Below are 12,067 nucleotides of genomic sequence, written 5' to 3' on the forward strand. Positions count from 1 at the left end.
CACAGTATTGCATCGGAAATAGTCGTAAAATTCAGTAAAAATGAGGCTTTAGCCCCGCCTGCTTGATTTTCGCAGAGAACCGCGTGCAAAGTCTGCGTTGAGACGAGAGCGTGCCCTGCCTCCGTTTGTCTTGGCTTCTTTGTGACAAGACACTTGTTTTGTTTTCTTTTTGATAAGTTGGTTGTCACCAGCATCAAGGTCAAATCGGGGAAAAGAAAAACAGAGGCAGGAAGACTTCCTCCTCTCCCCGCACGTATCTTGCGCATTTCTTTGCAACAACTGAGCAGGCGGGGCTAAAGCAGAGTTTTTACTAATTTTGTAGATCATTGCAATACTGTGCATAGTTTTGGTTGGGTGTGTGGTTATCGGTGGAGGACTTCGTGTTTCTGTAAAAAAAGTGAGGTTCCCTCGGCAATTTTCAATGTTCAACTGAAAAAAAAAAATTCCCGCAGTCAAAATTTTTCCAAATCCTTTCTCAATGGTGGCAAAAGCTTCCAGAAGGTATTTGCCGAAAGTCTGATGATCCTCCGGCTAGTACGTCGCCAGAGACAATTTCCATCACCTTATGTGAAACACCCTGTAACAGACTAAAGGCTGGTTCACACTGTCACGTTTAGGCTTGCGTCTACGGGTTACGGGCGTTTACGGTGGGGGTTGCCATGACGACGAAGAGACGGCGCCCGCAAGATCGTTTCCGCAAGGAGTTGAAGCAACTTCAACTTTTCTCCCGCAAGCTACGTAACCGTAAGCGCAATGGCCAATAGGATGGCAGAAAAGTTCGGATGCCGCGCAAGCGTTTTGTCTCGCGCGTCTCTTTGCAAAGACGGCGAAAACATTGGATGTCTTAGAAGCTCTTATTCTCCTAGTTGACAAGTTTCCCTGGCTATGCAATAGCAAAAGAAGCGACTACAGGGATGCCACGAAAAAAGAAAACTCGTGGATGACAATTAGCAAAGCAGTGGGTCTGTCAGGTGATATCTTTACTCAATGAATCTGTCCGAAGTAGCGAGTTGTACGTTGCACTGTCGACGATGGCGTTAACTTAAGAACATTAACTGTTAAGAACATCGTCAAGGAATATCTGATTGTCTTCCAAAGCAGCCGGCACCGGGGTGCTCGACGCTGGACGCCATGCTACTCTGTGGCTCTATTTCACTTGTCTTCGGAAGGATGGCGCTCTAGGAGGCCGCTCCTCATTGGAGGAACGGAGCGCCGAAACGTAGTAATGTGAACGATGGAGGAACGTAGCCGGCAACGAGATGGGTACTACGTAAGCGCAACCCGTAGCCCGTAAGCGCGAACGTGGCAGTGTGAACCAGCCTTTAGGAAGCCGTATAAGGATTAAAAACAGTTGCTACTTTTATCACATTAATAATTAAGGGGTACTAGAAATAGATTTACAGTTAGGGGTCGACGTGTCGGCAGTCAGCGCTGCCTTGAACAGGACTCAAAGGAAGGAACTCAAAAGGTTAGCCAGCTGTAGGCCTCGAACCCACATCTTCTCGATTACGGGCCCAGGCCTCTACCGGGCCCTGGACAGGTAATCCAGAAGATATCGGTTCGAGTCCTGCAGCTGGTAACATTTTCATTGACTTCCGTCCTTCTTCATACTCTGTTGTTTGTTTCGTACTAGATGACTGTAAAGAGAGATTTCACTGGTCATCTTTGGTTGGCTTGCGTGTGGGATCTCGTGAAAAATCATAGCATAAGCATAGCATCAGCACTAGAGCAGCTTTACATTCTCAGAAATGAAACTGATAAATTTACACTTACACCATATTTTACCCTTACTAAGCGTAAATTGCGACAAACCGGCTGACGCCGTATCCGTCAAGCTGAGTTTTATTCATGGTACCCGTCAACTTGTCCGGTGTAACCGTACAGGTCGGACTTTTATGTTTAAATGGCATGGGGAACAGGATTTACTCTTATATTCTGATGCATAAGATTTCGCTTTGACATTTTAACTCGGGCTTTGTGTTGCAATATCAGTCTGTAGAGGAGGTGGTGTTCCCCTATATGGGTCCTGACCGGCGATGATGGAATGCCTCAGCGGGCAGATGGATGTGGCCTCACACTGCCAACTGGCTGGCAGGCGCAGTGGCGCGCGCCAGCAGAGACAGGTCGTTGTCATCGTCGTCCACGGGCCGCCACATCACTCCCCCCTCAGACGCGGAGCAGTGTATGCGGTTGAGGTTCGCGTCGATACCATGAAGAGGAGAATGATGACGGCTCGTAGATAGTGGACGACTGGGCACACGGCTTGTGCTTGTGGCTGTTGATGCAGCAGCAGCGGGATGGTGGGAACAAGAGCGCTGCGATCCGGGCGGGCTCCAGTGATGGGATGTGAAGGCCGATTGGTTGAGTGGTTGGGTGCTTGAGTGGTTGTTGATTGCGTTGGGTGTCTACTGAGTGCGTTGAGTCCTTGTTGAGTGCGCTGAGTGCTTTTTGAGTGATTGCTGCCGAGCGTTGATTGTTGCTGGGTGAGTGCGTTGCTGAGTAGGCGACAGTACCGCGACCGGTACGACAGTGTGAGTGCCGGTTGGCGCCAGAGAATTGCGGGGAGGTCCATCATGAAGCAGGTGGAGGCCGGAAAGTCAGCCTACTGTGGTCTCCCTGCGGGACCCCGGTGGAACAGTGGTCCAGGTGCGCCTTGCTTGCTAGAGGCTGGTTCGCTGCTGGTTTGCCGAAAAATTTAGGATGGTGAGTGGCCGAATTACGCCGAACATGGTGTTCGTTGTTTGGGTCACCAAATGTAGAGGAGGTGATGTTCCTCTACATGAGTCCTGACCTGCGATGATGGAATGTCCCAGCGGGCAGATGTGCGTGGCCCAACGCTAGGACGATGCCGGTAGAACTGGCTGGCAGGCGCAATGGCGCGCGCCAGCAGAGGCAGGTCGTTGTCATCGTCGTCCACGGGCCGCCACAAGTCCTACGGCTATGTTGACGCATATTTTTCTTCAAATGTTATACGAGCCCTGCTACCTGAAAGCGCGTGCACGTTTGTAGTGTCGTGTGCAAACTGCCAATCGTTTGCTGGGATAACCGACCCTTTCTTGGCGGTGGCGTCTCATGTCCTCAATCATGCATCGTCCAACACCATTGTAAGTCGCTATGTTTTGGGCACGGTGTCTTGAGTTAACTGGATTTTACCGAATTATTTCATGTCAAACGTATAGCGGAAAGAAACGGCATCGAACGCGACAACTTGGAACGATTTAGTCATCAAGCACGCCGTCGGCCAGCAAGCACGTTGGCCAGCTTTGTGATTGTCCCGACTATCTCCACGCTGCAAATTATAAGCGTTCGCCCATTATTCATTGGGGTGGTACCTTTATGCATGGCTCTATAAGCAGATCAATATTGGTTTAGGTGGCTCTTACCTCTTTTATTTCTCTTTCGTTATGCGTTTCCCGCCTTTGAAGCGTCTGTTTCAAAATCTTTCATTTAATTGCATTGCAAATTATTATTGGAGATTATAGCTCAGCAGGATGCGCTGAAGCAAATTCGTCCCCAGGAATAGGAGACACTCCTCTTAGCCACGCCGCCCTGATCAATACCTAACATGCACCCTCAGCTGCCTTAGATCCTGCTCCTGAACAACATGTACATTGTGCAATGTATCCTGTGAGCTTTCTTCAGTAGTGTACTGTACAGTACAATGTAGCATACATGAACATTGAGCATACATGAACATTGTACGTACATGCATATATTGTACATTGAAAAGCAGATCGAGTGTCACTTTTTGTACGTTCCTTTCAATTTCCGCAGATTTTTGCATGAAATTGATTATTACGCTGGTACAAAGTCGTTTGTCTCGCAGCGACAAAGTGGTCTGTTACGCCTATACAGCATTCTGTGTTGACGTATACTATCCGTTATAACTAGTAGTATATGCCCGTAATAAAGGGACGTATAAGTATAAAGATTCCACGCATAAAGTTGAAGTTAATGGCTTACTTCCAAAATAGCCGTCAAAAAACGATAAAATTCTTGACCTTTACTATCCGTCAAAGCGCTAAGTGGAAGCCCATGACGCATAGAATAAACGCCAAGAATTTGATCGTTTTTTGACGCTTAGTATCAGTTTTTTTTTCTTTCTGAGATTGTAATGTTGATCCCAGGTAGCGTTACGGAAGGCGTCAATGGAAAGCGCTAGCGAAACTGACAAAAAACATAAGCAATCATGGCCATATCTGACACCAGAGGAGAAAAAGCACATTGGTAGCATAAAAGACAGATGCATAACAAATTAATCAGTCACTTGCAAATGGAGGCTAGTCCTTGCTTGTCACGATGACCATTGGGTATGTCTCTCTCTATCTCTCTCTCTGTATATACAGGGTTAGTCTAGCAAACGTTACACATTTCGACTGCATCGTAAAAATAGAAGACGAGCTTTAGCCAACTCCAAACTTCGCAGACCGATGGCCATTTGTCTGAAATTTCATTGGAATTTTTTGTGAGCGTTATGGTCCTGTAGAAGAAAAATTAAAAAATCAAGCAAAATCTCACTCTATGCATTTTCTATGGCCAATCTCACTCAAAAGCCGCCATTTTCTCCTGTGTGCGCTTCAATTTCATTTCACCACACACAGGTGGCGTCAACATTCAGAAAAAGGATTGGTGCATAACGTCAGAATGGAAATGTCACATCGTTCTAGGCAGCGCCGCCTGTGTGAGGTGATGTGAATGTGAAGCAGACACAAGAAAAAATGGCGGTGTTTGCGTGAGATAGGCCATTGAAAATGCATGGGGCGAGATTTTGCTTGATTTTTAATTTTCTTTCTTCATGACCATAGTGCTTACAAAAAATTCCAATAAAACTTCAGACAAATGGCCATCAGTTTTTCAAGATTGGGGAAGGCTAAACCCCGTCTTCTATTTTTACGATGCGATTGAAATGTGAAACGTTTGCTAGACTAACCCTGTATATATATATATATATATCCCGAACGATGCGCAACTATCCAGGGCCGACGAGCCGCAAACACGGCGAAACAAGTGTCCTCTGGTGCTGTCGCATCGTTCAATGAGTATATGTTTTTCTACGTGCAGCCATAGAAGCCATTTTAATCTGTAAGTTTGAATTTCAAACACGTCTAGCATCATTTACTTATTTTTTAATGGCTTTTCCCCCCTCTTTATATATATATATATATATATATATATATATATGTTTACAATTTGATCGTGAACTCCCAGCCAAGGACAGCTGTTTCGCTCTACTTGGAGCTCGTCAGCCTGGCGTAGGGAAGTGACACGATCTTGGGTCGGCACAACAGTGCGTCTCGGCGAGACGTCAATGTTCCACGGTGACGACGCCACCTGTGGAGGCCGCAGTGCAAGCCAGGAAGAAGAAGAAGAAGAAGAAGAAGAAGTGATCAAGCCCGGACGTGTTCTGCAACTGCTCCTGTTAAGACTATTTCTTTTGTCCATACCGGGGTTCTGAGCCTTGCGATGTCGCCGGGCACGCGGTTGCCCGGCGAGCCGCCTCCTAGGGAGTTGACGTTCAGCATTGAGCTTCCTGACGATGCCAACGTTGACCAGTTCATCGACGGCGTCGTCGAATTAGTTGGTGAGGACCAGTTCTACGGTGTCCAACATCAAGGCGGTAACGTCTTTCAAGCCTCTGTAGAAACGCGAGGAGCCCTCGACATGATCCGTCAGTTGGGAGGCGTTCGTGTCAACGGTCACATTGTCCCGGTGCAGCCACTTGGGCCGAGCACTGTCATCGTTACCTGTCTGAGAATGCCACTGTTCTTCAAGAACGAGCTTCTCGGGCACGCGTTGGCCAAGCACGGCAAAATCATTGATATCCAAGACGTCATCTATCCTGGTAGGAAGAAGGCCAAGACTGGCACCCGGGTGGTGAAAATGGAGATGTCAACTGACAACCCTGTTCCCAATTTCGTGAGGGTAAGGGAGTTCCTTATCACCTGTGACTACCCTGGCGTTGTCCACGTGTGTCGGAGGTGCAAGAAGGCCGGTCATTTTCGAGCGGAGTGTACTACCCCTTTCTGTGAGCGCTGTTCCATGTTTGGACACCCCCAGAGTGACTGCTCATCTGCGTGCCGACGCTGCAAAGGCAACCATGCCACGGTTGATTGTGTGAGGAGCCGCAGTTATGCCGAAGCGATACTTGGAGGGCGCAAGGTACACTCTGGAGCCAACCAGTCTGTCCCAATCCGCACGGAGGAAGCCTTTCCTCCCCTCGCGCCGGGGCCTGCAGTGGCCACAAGCCCAGCCTCCGAGGGCGCGGCCGCCGTGACAGTGACCGCAGCAGGAGACATCGTCGGGGTGCAAGTGGAAAGAGTGATGCCCTCCGGGTCAGCACTTACAGAGAAGAATGCTGAGGCTGAGGGGGCGGCCAGGGATCCTGGGCCTCACCCGGTGCCTGCGCCCATTCTCGGTGACCCCGCAGTGACGACCGAACTACCTTCCGCAGAAGAAGCCCAGGTAGCCTGCAGCGAGGCTGGTGTCGTGCGGCAGCCGCGTGAAATCGACACCGGGCCTCCGGAGGACCCGGTGCTGGGCAGCTCATCCACGGAATCCTATACGTCGCCGCCCGCGGCTGACGACGAGCAAATGTCGTGCAATGAACGCAATGGCAAGCGCGAATTCCAGCAAACATCTGGATCCAGCGGCTGTGCCTCGAATAAGAGGAAGAAGAAGAAGAGGAGGCCTAGAGTCGTTTGGCCTCTACTGGATCAGCAGCTGTCCGTCTCTGGCTCTAGTTCTGATCTTAGTAGCACACTTATTTTTTGATCTGCAACTATGGAGCTTCATTTAGTGACATTGAATGTTCAGGGTTTTAAGAACCCCCCAAAACAGGCGGAGGTAGTGAGCATGGGATATCAGCTACGTTGTGACTTGCTTCTGCTTCAGGAAGTGCACTTCACGAACAAGCTAGAGGTTGCTGCTTTCAAGCGGAATTTTGGTTTGCCATGCTTCTTCAGCTTTTGCGTCGGCAGAGATGCCGGGGTTGGCATCATCATCTATAACCGCCGCCTCCTTCGAGACAGCTACGTGTCATATGACAGTGACGGCCGAGTTATCTGTTTGGACTTTTTCGTTGGCAGTGCGAAACATCGAATAGTCAATGTCTACGCTCCTGCTGCGGTGTCTCTCACAAACCGTTTTTTCGCCGAGCTAGAAGTAAGCGTACGGGTCAACCGTCCGGTACTGGTGGCGGACGACTTCAACTGTGTAACGGACTCCACCCGTGACGTCCGCGGCCCCGGTCAGGGTCGGCCGACCTGGAATGCCCGAAGCCTCAGACGACTCCTGTCCATTTTTCAACTTGTCGACGCTTGGACACTGCTGCACGGGGACACTTTCGTGGCCACCTGGTCGCGGGGCTCTTCTGCAAGCCGGCTTGACCGCTTTTACGTGCCTCCGTCTTTGCAACCTCACGTAAAGACCTGCTCCGTCTCTCTTGTGTCCGCCGCCACATATGTTAGCGACCACAAGGCTGTCTCCCTGGTTCTCGACATTTCCCGCGTGCAGAGACGTAGTGTTGCCACGTGGCGGCTGAGTCCGTCCCTGTTCTTTGACCACGTCGTAGTCTCCGACGTTACCGATCGCATAAGGGACTATCTTTCCGGCCGAGAACCCACAGTGCGGGAGTGGGAATCCTTCAAGCGGTGGGTGCGAGGTGTCTTCCAGGGATGGGGACGAAGACGGGCCCGGGACAGGACGCATGAGCTCAACATTATTTCCGCAAAAATACGCTTTGTCCGTCGTGGGCGCCCGACTACCCCGCTGATGCTTGAATATCTGGAGTCGCTGCTGCAACGTCGTCTCGTCCTTCTCAGATGCCCGCTACCCGCGGCGCGGCGCGAACGCCACATGTCCGCTTCTGTTGCCGGCCCTGAGGTGCTCTACTATTTGCACGAGTCGTCCACACGAAGTGATAAAGCCACCGTTCAGAGTTTCTTGCGGCCAGATGGAACCGTTACGGACAGGCCCTCCGAGGTGGCAGCCGGATACGTGAATTTCTTCAGGGACCTGTATTCTGCCCCCCAGGAGGCGTCTGGGATTTCACTTCGGACCCTCCCGCTCAAGACGCTCTCCTCCGATGAGAGCAGGGGGTTCGAAGACTTCATTAGCGTCGGAGTTCTTGATGCCGCCATCCGCAAGGCAAAGCATGGGAAAAGCCCTGGGCCGGACGGGTTGCCAGCAGAATTTTACTCTACATTCTGGCCGGTTTTGCGTGTCTTCTTTGCGGAAGTGGTACGCCGTGGCTTCGCGGCTGGCATTCTACCCTCTTCCTTCGGCTTGGGGACCATCATACTTGTGCCGAAGACGGCCGGCCGTCTGTCTAACCCGGAATCTTGGCGCCCCATTACACTCCTTAACAGCGACTATAAACTCGTGACAGCAGCTATCGCGCTCCAGGTGAGCGGCGCGCTTCCACTGCTCCTGCACCCAAGTCAGACGTGTGGCGTGCCTGGTTGTACTTTGTACGATAACCTAAGTGGGATTCGGGACCTCCTACAGTATACCCAGCGGAGGGCAGCATCAGGATGCCTGGTGTCGCTGGATCAAGCGAAAGCTTTTGACAGAGTACTCCACGGATACCTGTTCGGACTTCTGTCTGCGTATGGCTTCCCAAAGACCTTTGTTTGTGGGATTCGCTTGTTATAACAGAACCACCGCAGCATAATGAGCGTTGCTGGCGTGACGTCTCCCAGCTTCCCGGTGCTCCGCGGCGTGCGGCAAGGGTGCCCATTGTCTCCTGCTCTTTACGTCCTGGCTTTGGACCCGTTCCTGCAGAGTGTCGAGGCGTCCCGCTACGTGGTTGGTCTTCCTCTCCCAGGCTCCGGCACCTGGAAAGTCTCCGCCTACGCTGACGATGTTACCCTCTTCATCGGTGACCCACACTCTCTGTCGTCTGCACTGCGTATTTATGATGATTATGCTGCGGTGTCCGGAGGCAGACTCAACTTGGAAAAATGTAAGATACTCCCTCTGGGCGCCTTTCCCGTCCCAGCAGATCTGCCGTTACGGCGGTGCTCAGGCCTGCGAGTGCTTGGAGTTTAATTCGAGCCCGAGCCCCCTGAACTGGTCGAACGCTGTCCAGCGAATTGAGGATGCATGTCACCGCGCGCAGCAGTACAGCTTCTCGTATCGGGAGCGTGCATATCTCATACGATGTGTGTTCCTGGCTCATCTCTGGTTCCTCGCCCACGTTCTTCTGCCCCCTCAGTCAGTGGCGGCCAGGATTAATACGGCGGTTCTGGGTTTCTTCTGGAAGCGGAAAACGGCTTTGCTCTCCCAGGAAATGCTACGGTTGCCTCCCAGCGAGGGTGGGTGGGGGCTGCCTGACATCGCCATTGCCTGTCGCTCCTTCGCTTTGCGTACGACGATGCGGATTCTGCGTTCAGAGCTTACCCCTGCAAAAGCGCTCTCACAGTATTGGCTTGGCCCTCTCCGACGTCATCTTGCCCCCGACAGCCCCTTGAACAGCAGCCCTAGTGCAGAGGCTCCCAGTCCGTTCCACGCCGCAGTCGTCCGTTTCTTTCTGCAAGTGTGCAGCTACGTCCCTGCCATCGACCCTGCATCGTCGCCACCGTTGACACTTGCTACACACATGTCCCGTGCAACAAGGACTTCCCAGTCTTCCCGCCGTGTAGCTCACGCCGCGGCAATCAGCTGGTCGACATTCGTGCCATCCTGGCTCCCCGGCGCACTCCAAGACACGCAGTGGAATTTTGCTTGGCGTGTCCTGCCGACGCGCGACCGCCTTGGCCGCTGGGGTATTGTTGCATTTTCCACGTGTCCCTTTTGCCGCCTTTCGGAGTCTAACGACCATGTACTCTACGGCTGCCGCGTTCTCCGTTCTCCGCAGTTCTCCGAAGTTCTCCGCAGGGCAACTCGCGTCCGGTGCCCGGTGGACTACCGTGCCGCTCAGACCGGCCTTCGTTCGGCGGATGGCCGTATCCGCATGCTTCTGACCTCCTGCGGAGCCACGGTGCTGTGGACGGCAAGGTGCCGCGCTGTCACGCGAAATCTTCGCAATGTCCCCATTCTGCCGCTTGTGCAGCGTGCCAGATGTCTTCTTGTGGCAGTGCTCCAGGAGGAGTTGACTTCGAGTGCTGAAGAGCGCTTCGGTGCACGATGGGGAGGTCTGTCCTACCTTAACACTTGGGGAGGCCTTGTTTTCTTCCGCGACTTCCGGCCGTGAACGTTATTGTGAGCATCATTGTACATACCACTGTTCATACCACATAGCATTTGTAGATATCTGTCACCTGTCACCTCCTCTCGCCTGTATATGAACATTTGGAAGTGAGCCTAGGTCAACAGCTGTCCTTGGCTGGGAGTGCACGATCAAATTGTAAACATATGCTCAACGTGCAGCTACAGAGCTTCGGCTATTTTTTTACTTTATATATATATATATATATATACACACACACAAATATCAAAACGAGCGCCAAGGCCCACGGCTGCATCCGAGGCTGCACGTGAGGCATATGTTTACAATTCAAGCGTGCCACAATCCCAGCTGTGGACGGCCGTTTTGAGCTTGTTGGCTCTCATCAGCACAGCGTAGGGATGTAACATGCTCTTGGGTCGGCACAAGCACTGTGTCTCTGCAAGACATCTATGTTCCAGGGTGTTAGCAACACCTCTGGAGGCCGCAGAGCAAAGCCAGTAAGTACACATACAAATATGAAAATTGGCGAATGTTGACGTAAAACGTCCGGCAACAAGGGCGGAACAAACGCTCACACCGTGCAACAGTGCCTGTGTTCTTTGTCCATGTTGCGTTTCGTATCATCATGCCTCATGTCACAAACCAACACGCATTTGCCCCTTTTGGCCCCCTGCGCTGATGTCGTAGAAGAAACCATACACGGGCAGACATATCTAACCATCCGGTATAGACCAGGGAGCACCTCAGTTTACTCGACAACGATAATCGTATTGCGTTGAGGATCGGGTGCGGGTGAGGTTTTTTGGGGAAAAAATTGAGGCTGCTGGCGGATGCGGCTCTCAATTTGTAACGGGACGCGGGTTTGCACCTGCGGGATCGGAACAGATGCAGGTCATATATTTCTGAACCGCGAAGGACTACACTTGGAAGCACCAGCTGAACTCGTTACAATCCCAACATCCACTCCTGGGATCCCGGGATTGACAGCAAAAAATTCTGAAATTGCGAGAGTGCAAAAAATGCTTGGGATTGACAACCCTAGTCATGATGAGGCGTTGGATTGCGCGGACGCCAGGATGGGTCAGCCCGTGTAGAATGTGATAGATAGGCCGCCGAAACGCCTCGGGGACGTAGGGCCTCGGCGACCCAGTGGAGATGACGCAAATGAGCGGGTGCGGTGTCACAGTAAAGCGACGCCAGTTCAAATCGCAAGGTGAGATGAGTTTGCCACAAAGCAGACAGTTCAGGGTCGCTGGATTGAGCTTGAGCAAGCGCTGCTTAATGGGAAGAAGCAGGTACGACTGCTGAGCGCAGGTTGATGTCAGTACGAGGTAAGACATTCGCAGCAGCGTTGTCCGGGCCGACGATGTGGCAGATGTCAGTTGTGAACTCGCTTATGCACACCAAGTGAGGAATCTCTTTTGATGAATGATTCGCGCTTCGAGGACCGATGGCAAAAGTCAAAGGCTTGTGATCTGTATAAAAGACGAAATGGCGACATTCCAAGTAGTGATGGGAGTGCTTTACATCCAGGTAGGCGGAAGCGTATACGAAGAGGGGGGTCAAGTCCTGTAGATCACATAAACAAAATACAGATACCGACACTGAAGATTTTTGTTTAAAGGAACTGTAAAGTGAATTTCAACCCAGGGTTATCTCATGATTTTATGAAAGCCTAGGAAGAGTACATCTCAGTTACGAAATATTTCTTTTTAAATCCTTTCTTTCTTTGAGTAATCGAATTTCAAAGATTGCATTCGAGCGCAAAGCTCAGTACTCCCTCAGACACAACACTGGGTTGGCTCGTGTCGGCTACGGCTAGTCTCGCTTTTCTAATCCGCCTCCCGGTTTGTGGCGAAGGCGTAATGTTGTTTTGAGGTCCACGTCGTGTGATGTTGA

General features: G+C 51.4%; 1 protein-coding gene across 6 annotated transcripts in view; it reads left to right on the forward strand.

The window, feature by feature from the left end:
* The window catches only part of LOC135375700 (uncharacterized), a 61,619-nt gene that overhangs the window by 19,992 nt on the left and 29,560 nt on the right, over positions 1-12,067 (forward strand). The window contains exon 1 of one of the 6 annotated variants that reach the window (XR_010417363.1): positions 10,560-10,665. The exons of the other annotated variants lie outside the window; for them this stretch is intronic. The gene's annotated coding sequence lies outside the window, so the exon portion shown is untranslated. Of the gene's footprint in view, positions 1-10,559; positions 10,666-12,067 lie in introns of those variants that run through there. 6 annotated transcript variants of the gene reach the window in all.

The sequence above is a fragment of the Ornithodoros turicata genome, chromosome 1 (assembly GCF_037126465.1).
Source record: "Ornithodoros turicata isolate Travis chromosome 1, ASM3712646v1, whole genome shotgun sequence".
Lineage (NCBI taxonomy): Eukaryota > Metazoa > Arthropoda > Arachnida > Ixodida > Argasidae > Ornithodoros > Ornithodoros turicata.